The following is an 8740-nucleotide window of genomic DNA, read 5'->3' as shown; positions in this document are numbered from 1 at the left end:
TCCTTCTCCAAAGAAGAGTCCAGAGACTGAATATTATTAAAATGAGAAGTCTCCATATTTTTTAAATATGGAAGAAAGATTGCAAATTAAAAAAAATTCCTTTTTATTACAGAGTCTAAATCTAATTTCCCTTTGTCCTTCCTGTGTATATGAAAATAGGATGTATGTCTTATTTCCATGTCAGGACTCTTTAGTACTGAGATTGTTTCATACCAAGAGCATTGTGTTTAGATTTGAGTACCACAAATTTAGGCGGCTATTAAAAAAAAACAACTATTTTTCCTTGCTTCTAAATAGAGTGTCATTCAAAAAGCACAGATTAGATAATAATTATTAATTAAAGAGAATTCTGATATTCACTTGACTCTTTCATAGATCATTTAAGATGATCAAATTAATAACTCCTTTTTCCCATCTCTCCTTTATTTACAACAGGCAATAATATTTGAATTAACATTTTGAATTCTCACAAATCAAAATATTAAACTCCTCTTATGCCCCAGTTCTCACAGTTTTGTTGTGTATATCTCTTTCCCCTCTTCCAACATTTTAGTATGTAATTCAACCTGGATTCTCTGCCTAAACCTTCCCTCTGTCTCTCCCATCAGTCTGATTTTATCTTGGCACATTATCCAGATTTTTCAGTGAGAGACAGTAAAATCAAGACAGACTCTGGAAATACTAAGGGTAGTCACATGTTAGTAAATCTTGTCTCAGCCATTTATATTCTGTATATTAGTATACATTTATATACACATAAGTGAATGTATACTTATATGCAGTTACAGTAACGAGGATGGTGATAGACTCATAATTATACTATTAGTAACAGTTAGGCAGAGGAACCATGTGTAGTGGGCAGAGAAATGGATTCACTTCTAATTAAATCCATTGGTGAGGTATTATTAGTGTAATACTACTGTATTATTATAGCACTGCTAAATTTAAATGTATTTTTGAACAACCAATTGTGTAATTTACCCTAGCATAAAATCTTGGTCTTACCTTGGGATTAGTTTCTCTTTTCTTATTTTTTCCTGGTTTGTTTGCTTATTTATTGATTTTCATGTTGATTCGTAAAGGAGCCAAGTCAGGTGAATGATCCCAGCTTAATATGTGACAGAAAGCAGTGAGTCCTCCACCATCCATTTTCATTCCCTTCTTGGAGGAACTGAGAAGTGTGTTAGCTGTTTTCAAATGTATGAAGGGGTCTCAGGTGGAAGAGAGATCTGATTAAGCCTATGGTACCAAGTGATAAAGAAAGAAGCCAGAAGGTTCGTGGAAACATATCCAGCTCAATATAAGGAGGAATGTTACTATAAAATATGTTGTACCCAAGGCACAGGTAACTTGTGAGTTCCTCCATGGTAGTGTTTCCAACATAGCCTGAGGATCACCAACAGGGGTGATATATAGAGGAAATACTAACACTAGGGCGTCAACCAGTTAATGTTCTCCATTCTTTCCTACGGACCTGATGACGCTATGTCCTGTGTCCACTCCACAAATGCAGAGACCAGCAGGGAGGTGGGGCATAGCTCTTTTAGTACAGTAGCTACAGAAATTTAAGAGAAAGCAATAGGCTTTGATTGCTTTCAGCAGTAAGAAAAATGTAAAAAAAAAGAAAAAAAGCAGAATTGCAACCATCTCATCCAAATGTAACCCTAGATTTTACACTGTGAAAAAGTTTGAAGACTCCCATAAACTTCAAGGGCAGACTTCTAACATCTCATTTGAAAGCAGTGCAGCGCTCTTGGGAAAGGACAGACCCAGTGCTCATTTGCTATGGAATCCACGCTTCCCTCATCACATACACAAGCAGAAACTGATTTGTTTGATTCCTCCACCTGGACACACCCTTCTTTTCTCTCCTCTCTCTGCTGTAAGGCTTCTGCATGCATGCTAAGTCGCTTCAGCCGTGTTTGACTCTTTGTGACCCTGTGGACTGCAGCCCACCAGGCTCCCCTGTCCATGGGATTCTCCAGGCAAGAATACTCGTGTGGGTTGCCCTATCTTTCTTCAGGGGATCTTCCTGATCCAGGGATCGAACCTGCATCTCATAAGTCTCCTGCATTGGCAGGTGGGTTCTTTACCACTAGCACCACCTGGGAAGCCCTCTAAGGCTCCTGGGTTAGTCTCAAACTAGGTACACTTTCCATAGGCTGAAGAGGAGGGAAAAACTGGGCTCCTGACTGATGGGAACTTTGCTCTTAGCTCTTGTTCTGATTCTTTAACACTGAAAGGGAAGGTTAAACTCCCACACAGGTGAAAACACCCTACCCCAAACCACTCTTTGCTTTCTGTGGCCTCGTCTTTTTCCGGCCCTCCCTGGCTTAGCTTTCTCCCAATTTCCTTCGGTTGCCCTCCTGCTATTCCCATGCCATTGCTGTTTCTCCCCTCACTCAGGCCAGCCAGAGCCCCCTTTTAGGACAGCAGTGTGGCTCCAGGGTCTTGTGTCAGAGGATGTTGCAGATTTGCTGTCTAGAAGGCAATGGGACCCCACTCCAGTACTCTTACCTGGAAAATCCCATAGATGGAGGAGCCTGGGAGGCTGCAGTCCATGAGGTCGCTAAGAGTCAGACACGACTGAGTGACTTCACTTTCACTTTTCACTTTCATGCGCTGGAGAAGGAAATGGCAGCCCACTCCATTGTTCTTGCCTGGAGAATCCCAGGGATGGGGGAGCCTGGTGGGCTGCCATCTATGGGGTCGGACAGAGTCAGACACGACTGAAGTGACTTAGCAGCAGCAGTAGCAATGGCCCTTCTTGTTTTGCTATGAAGCCTGTTCTAAGATGGAGCTTCCCAAGTAGTGCTAGTGATGAAGAACCTGCCTGCCAGTACAGGAGACATAAGAGACAAAGGTTCGATCCCTGGGTTGGGAAGATCCTCTGGCGGAGGGAATGGCAGCTTATTCCAGTATTCTCGCCTGGAGAATCCCATGGACAGAGAAGCCTCGTGCACTACAACTTCCGTGTGGCCACAGAGAGTCAGACATGACTGAAGTGACTTATTGTGCACTGTTTGAATATACGGTCCACCTCTGTAGCCCAGATTCAGTTCTTACCTTTTAGTCATATTTACAGTGGCCATCCCTTCTCTAGGCGATTGATTCCAATTGATTAATTCCAATTAATTTTCCACATTGTGATCCAAGTGGCATTCCAGCCTTCTGGCCTGTTCTCCTACCAAGCTACTTTGTTCCAGCCACACTAACCTGTTAAGAATGCCCTTCCCCCTTATCTTCTCACAGACACACACTGGCTATGTGGAACTCAAATAACTCTTCCTCCTCTGTGAAATCTCCTACTTTCCTATTCAAACTTGAACAGGAATCCTTGGGTGTTCCTAGGACATTCCGCTCATACTCACATTGTAACACTTAACATGTTGTGTTATAATTTATCTTTTTGTAAATTTATCTTCCCTATTTGTTTGCTCAAATAAAAGTATTCTTTTTCTTTTTGGTATTCACAGTACCTAGCCTAGTGTGTGATTCATAGCAAAAACTCGATAGATGTTATTTGAATGAATGAAATAAATAAGTAAATGAATGAGGATATATACTATAATATGTGCCTTTTTAAACAACTGATCTAGAGAATTAGCTGTTAAACAGAGAAAGCTTCAGTAGGCATCTTGAACATCTGGACAATTGTAATGCAAAACACTTACTCAGAAGGCAAAGAGATGGTCTCTTTTCCTGTGAAAATATAAAAGCATTTTTGTTTCAAGGAAAATTACATTGGAAAAAAAAAAAAAAACTGTCTACAGTAGAAGAGACTAAGTTCATCTCTTCAGAGACATTCCCTTGTCTTTTTATATTACAAGAGTGAACAAGATTTAAACCATGCAGTCAGTGTAATGATGTTGCCAGACAGCTAATAAAGAGGAAGATTAGAGAGTTGTATAAAATGGCAGGTGCCTCGGCCGATTCCCCGTCTCAGACATTAAACACAGAATAAAGTGATGCTGTTTCCCGTGGACCACCAAAAGTGCTTGCTGTCAGCTTCAGCAGCATGGTGCCATTTTGACTGTGGTGTTCATCTTACCTAGTATCCCAGTTTGAAAACAATATAGAGGAAAAATAAAACAAACAGCAGTAGATGGTTCTCAGAACAGAGAGACAGTATCTGAAAAAAACCAAACTCTTGCACAAAAGAATGAAAAAATATTTCTACTCAGTCATGGATGGTACATTCTTTGCTCTCATAGAATAGACTATAACATCTAATCATGCAAAGCATCTCAGTGAGTCAGAGGGAGTCTAGGGGACTGCATTCTATAGTTCACAGTATATTTCAGTCTCTCAGGAAGCTTAGAATGACTACTATTTTAAGATAGAAGAGAAGTAAAGTGATAATATTTCTCCTGGTGACTCACATGACCAAGAGCAAATAGAGAAAATACATTTTTGTACCTAATGAACATAATTACAACACATATTTCCTCTTCTAAGCTTTCTGTAACAAAAAGACAATTTCAAAACAATCTCCTGTTTGGGGATAAAGGCAGGGCTGGAAATATAGTGTGAATATGGGCTCAAAAGAAGAACAAAGCAAAGAGACAGACACAGCTCACACAATGGAGAAGGGGTTGGGTTTAGAAAGGAAGAAAGGAGAGAAGCATTTCTTAGCACTTACTAAGTACTGAGCATTGTGCTAAGTGCTTTGAAAAGAATATATCTTTGTGTACCTTTGTCTAATAGACATAATACAAAGGTAACAACACATCAGGGTATATAGTATAGAAGGTTATTGTAGAAAAACTGATCTTATATATAAAGCATTAATATATATAGAAGAGTTTTTTTCAGTTTATACCCAAGAAACTCAAACAGCACATCATATAATTTTGGACATATTTTCAGGTCTTAGACATGGGAGCCAAGTCCAGGAGTCCAATTCTTTATAGGGAAGGAAGCTGAGTTTACAAAGGGTGCAAAACTCCTTAGCCTTCAAGATATAGGTATAGATATATAGTATGGCATGTATATAGCTGCATACCATATTTCAATCATATTTATCATATAACAAAATATCTTTAAATGTTATGCTTAAATCTACACAAAAATCATTGTCAGCCTCAAGATATCTAATGCATATAGAACAGAAGTTTCAGAAATTAATCATGAAGAAAGTAGTAGAATTGTTTTTTTAAATAGTTTGTCTGAAATAAAGAATTTTTTCAAGTGAACATACCCACATAGTCTCATCTAACTAGCTAATGCTAGTGAATCAAATGGGGATGATTAATATGTGATCCAATGAAAGGACAAATAAAAATAATTCCCTGCGTTCTATGTTTTAGAACTGATTAAACTGAGTTTTTTCGTATTTCTCAAGAAACTCAGACCTCTGTTAGTATGGGTGTTACTTAAACACTTGTCATTGGGAGCCAGAGATAATCCGGGACTTGGAAGACACGTCTGCATGTCCTGTATTGGCTCAAATCAGATTATACCCCAGCACGGTTCTCAGGTGGCACCAGTGGTGAAGAATCTGCCTGCAATGCAGGAGACATAAGAGGCTCAAGTTCGATCCCTGGGTCCGGAAGATCCCTTGGAGGAGCGCATGGCAACCCACCCTGGTATTCTTGCCTGGAGAATCCCAGGTACAGTCCATGTGATTGCAAAGAGTGGAGCATGACTGAAGTGACTTAGCACGCACGCACGCAGGAGTGCGCACGCACGCACGGACTATGCACTGCCCCCTCCTGGTAAATAACGGCTGGCTCAGCCTGGTTTTCTGATTTTTCATACACTGTTCCTTTTCCCTATTTTCTCATCTTTGCTTTCATTCTCCTTCTCAAAGGACTGATGCCTGTGTGTCATGGTTATTTCACTTAGCGTTTTTCTGAGAGTCAACAGAATATAAACTCTAGAGACGAAGTATCTGGGGTTGAATCCCAGTTTTTTAACTTACTCTGTGTGTCTTTGGATAAATTGATTAAAATCTCTAAACTTTAGTTTCGTTATCCAAAGAGTTGAAAATGCATCCTAACAATTTTATGAATATGAAATAGAAAAATCTGTTTATCATGCTTATTGTGCATAGATACTCGGTATTGATACTATAATTATGTTAATGCTGGGATGGGGTGAGAGATCTGAAAGTAGTGTCCAAACTTGGAGACTTCCTCAGCACCCATATGTTTAAGCACTTTCCTTCAGTTCTGACTTAGAAAATGAAATGTAGCAGACATCTTTTCTTTTGCTCAGATGCTGGAAGAATTAGAACCAAAATAATACTGTCAAAATAAAATACACACACACACACACACACACACACACACGTATATATCTTTTTAAAGCACTTTTAATTTATCTTAGCTGCTAGAAGAATTAGAGTCCAATTCAAAGCCAAGCGACTTTTCTGACAGGCTTGGTTTTTATGTTCTGGTTCTTGTTAGTAGGTCTTCAGACTTGGTTTATTTATAATTTGTACGGTGTTCAGTTGTATTTGACTTCTTGTTGTCAGTCTCTAATTTGTGTCTGACTCTTTGCAACCCCATGAACTGCAGCATGCCAGGCCTCCCTGTCCTTCACTATCTCTGAATTTGCTCAAACTCATGTCCATTGAGTCAATGATGCTATCCAACCATCTTCTCCTCTTGCTGTCAGTCTTTCCCATCAGGGTCTATTTCAGTGAGTCAACTCTTGGTACCAGGTGGCCAAAGAATTGGAGCTGTGTTCCCTCACATCCTTTTGAAACAAAATAACAAAATCCTTACTGAAGCCCCAAGAAGTTCTCTGTCCCTGTCTCTGTCTCCTCTCTCTCTCTCTCTCTCTCTCTCTCTCTCTCTCTCTCTCTCTCTCGCTGTCTCTCTCTATAGTGAGAATATACACTTAGTTTGATCTATACCAGTAGTTCTGGACCATTTTGAAATCACATATTCACATGCCCAGCTCTAGAGATTCTGCTTCTGTACAAAGGGGAACTAGATATCTGTATTTTTAGCAAATAGTATTTACTTAGGAAATTGAGATTTAAGTGATACTCTATTGCTCTTGGAGAAGCAAATAGAGAAGAGATGAACATGAGTCTGGATTCTAAAGCAGAGTCAATCACTAGATGAGTGACCTTCGAAAATCACTCAACCTAGGCTTCAGTTTCTTCATCTTTACAAGATATGGAAGTCTATAAAAGTCTGTTTTACTGAACTCATAAAGTTACTGTTAAAAAATGCATGAAATAATGTGTGCAACAGAAAGAAAAAATTTTGTAAAATGATTAAATAACCATCTAGTTTCACAGTCTAGGAAAGGAGCAAAAGAGCTTTGCTGAAGCAGATAGCTTTTTCTGATTTGAAAAATCAAGGCCCTAAGCTGTGACCTCTGACTGCTCCAAGTAGAATAGATACAGGGGATCTAGCTAACAATGCCTTAATCATGGCTCATGATTCATTATAGGATTATGAAGTCAGTTTAGTGATGGCTCCAGCATTTTTTTATTTTTTAAACTTAAAAAATGATGGAATATTTAAATATTGTTTTCCATTTGCAGTCATTACAGAATATCTTTCCCCCCATGTTGTACAACACATCCTTAAGTCTTTCTTGCATCCAGTACTTTGTACCTTCCGCTCCTCACTCCTATGTTCCTTCCCACCCAGTCTTCCCACTGGTAACCACTAGTTTGTTCTCTGTATTTGTGAGTCTGCTTCTTTATTCTTACATTCACTAGTTTGCTATATTTTTTAGACTCCACATGTAAGTGATATCATACAGAATTTTTCTTTATCTCATTCAATTAGCATAATGCCCTCCAAATCCATATGTTAATGCAAATGGCAAAATTTCATTCTTTTTAATAGCTGAGAACTATTCCACTCTGTGTGTGTGACACCTTATTTATCCATTCATCTGTTGATGGGCCCTTAAGTTGCTTCTATATCTTGGCAAATGTAAATAATGCTGCTATGAACATTGCCAGGGTGGAGGCATATATTTTTTTTAAATTAGTGTTTTCAGTTTTTTCAGAAATATATGCAATGATACAAATGCTGGGTCACGTGATAGTTCTATTTTTAGTTTTTTGAGACACCTACATACTGTTTTCTGCAGTGGCTTTACCAATTTACATTCCCACCAACAATGTATGAGGGGTCCCTTTTCTCCATTTGTGTTCTTTGTAATATTAGCCATCTTGACTGGAATGGAAATGATAGGATAAGACAGGACAGAGCAGAGCAGGATAAGGTAGGATAGGATAGGGTAGGACAGACTACAGGATAGAAAATACCATAGCACATCGCTCATAGGAAAAAAGTTTAAAATAAGTTGTCTAATATTTACATCTGATGGTTTTCATACTATCCTACATCTCTGCCTCCAATGCCTGCCAGTGTATCCCTATATATTTCTGATTGTGTTTGGAAATCATACATAGGAATGAAGAAGATGAGGTAGTCACAAGCATCGGGAGACAGAAGGAGAAGCAAGATAGCAATCAGGCAGCATCCTTGGGTGATGCTGTGTGGAGGCTTAGGAAACACAGAGGGGAGGATAGGAGAATATCTGCACCTCAAATACCCTCAAAAACCTTGTGGAAGACACTCAGCTTCTCAGATCATGTAGAAAGAATGTCTGTAGAGATTCCAGCTTCATTGGAATTTTTTATAAACTATGATTCTAGAAAGTCAGTGGAGATAAGCAACTAGTTTGTATAGGCAAGCTTTGTAAACTACAGACCACACTCAAAGGAAAGATAGTACTTTGCAGAGTTACTTATTCTTTGGTG

The sequence above is a fragment of the Cervus canadensis genome, chromosome 14 (assembly GCF_019320065.1).
Source record: "Cervus canadensis isolate Bull #8, Minnesota chromosome 14, ASM1932006v1, whole genome shotgun sequence".
NCBI classification, from domain to species: Eukaryota; Metazoa; Chordata; class Mammalia; order Artiodactyla; family Cervidae; genus Cervus; species Cervus canadensis.
The sequence above is the reverse complement of the archived record's forward strand: the minus strand, read 5'-3'. Positions refer to the sequence as shown.